We start from the raw sequence: 1,723 nt of genomic DNA, 5'->3' as shown, positions 1-1,723 counted from the left end.
AGATACATTTGTGTTATTTAACATTTTATTATTGTAGGTTTGCGTCATATTCTGAGTTTGCATTTCACTGTTTTAATTCATTTTGATGAATACTAAATCTGTTTTTTGTGAGTGGGATGAATTAATGCACATTCACATTTAGTCTAGAACTACAGTAACATCATGTTCACACAGCATACACAATGCCTCTGTACTCCCGATTTCTCCCAATATGGGGACAGGAGAGCTGTCAGTCAATAAATGGGAAAATAAAGTAACTGGCATTACTTTTTTGAAAAAGTAACTCAGATATTTTCTTGTAAATTAAAAAAGTAATGCGTTACTTTACTAGTTACTTGATAAAAGTAATCTGATTACGTAACTCGCATTACTTGTAATGAGTTACCCCCAACACTGCCGGTTACATAGGTACCGGTGCCATATTGGTACCAGGTTTCGGTACCCAACCCTACATAGAAGTGTGCTGTACATTTTATAAGAGATCAGGTGTACAATTTACACTTGGCAGACAATAAAGCAGATGGAAAATCTAATAGACTGAGCCATATTTAGAGACTAGAATATCTGAGATTTAGGATATTATATATTATTTTACAGTATAGTGATTTTTTGAAGCGATCACCCTACCAATAACGCAGAACACCCTAGAATGTTTTTATTTTTTATTTTTAAGGCTGCATTCATTGCATTTTTTTTAAAATCAAAAATACAGTAAAACTGTAATATTGTGTCATTTACTAATGTGATGGCAAAGCTGAATTTTCAGTATCATTACTCAAGTCTTCAGTGTCACGTGACCCTTCAGTAATCAATCTAATGTGCTGATTTTGTGGTCAAGAAACATTTCTTCTTGCTATCAATGTTGAAAACATTTGTGCTGCCCTATCTTGTAGTGGAAATCATACTTTTTTTCAGGATTACTTGAAGAATAGAAAGTTCAAAAGAACAGCATTCTTTTGTAACAATATAAAAACTAGGGATGCACCGAATGTTCGGCAAAATAGCAAAAAAAGCTCTTTCGGTGTTCGGCCGAATAAGCGAAAAGACCGAATAAATTGTACCGAACAATGATATGACGCTATCAAATAGCAACCAGCGCAGAGTGAGAGGCAAGCACTCTTTATGCAGCACACACGTCAGCAGTGTGGAAGCATTTAAACTGTCGGAGAAAGACGCAAAAATCATTACAAGCACCGACAGCGAGAGACTGTTTAGGACTGCATCGCATGTCTTCAATGAGAAGAGGAAGGGGTGATTGTTGCTGGTTACTGTATGATGATTGAAATCGCGAAATGGCCTTAAACAATTAGTAAATAAACTGCACAACGTTATGTTTTCTAATATACGCGCGCATTGCATGTATTCTAACAGCACTGCACGAACTCACAGCAGATCTGTTTGTTAACCAGGGTTCAAAGACCAAAGCACAAGGAAAATCTGCGCTGATACAGTCGTCAGATAATCAGTCACATTTTTATGAATTTCCGAATGTTCGGCAACCGAAATTATTTGGCCGAAAATAGCAAAAAAAGCTCTTTCGGTGTTCGGCCGAATAAGCGAAAAGACCGAATAAATTGTACCGAACAATGATATGACGCTATCAAATAGCAACCAGCGCAGAGTGAGAGGCAAGCACTCTTTATGCAGCACACACGTCAGCAGTGTGGAAGCATTTAAACTGTCGGAGAAAGACGCAAAAATCATTACAAGCACCGACAGCGAG

This window comes from Sinocyclocheilus rhinocerous, unplaced genomic scaffold, assembly GCF_001515625.1.
Source record: "Sinocyclocheilus rhinocerous isolate Xijiao unplaced genomic scaffold, SAMN03320098_v1.1 scaffold1256, whole genome shotgun sequence".
NCBI lineage: Eukaryota > Metazoa > Chordata > Actinopteri > Cypriniformes > Cyprinidae > Sinocyclocheilus > Sinocyclocheilus rhinocerous.
This window is presented reverse-complemented; position numbering follows the sequence as displayed.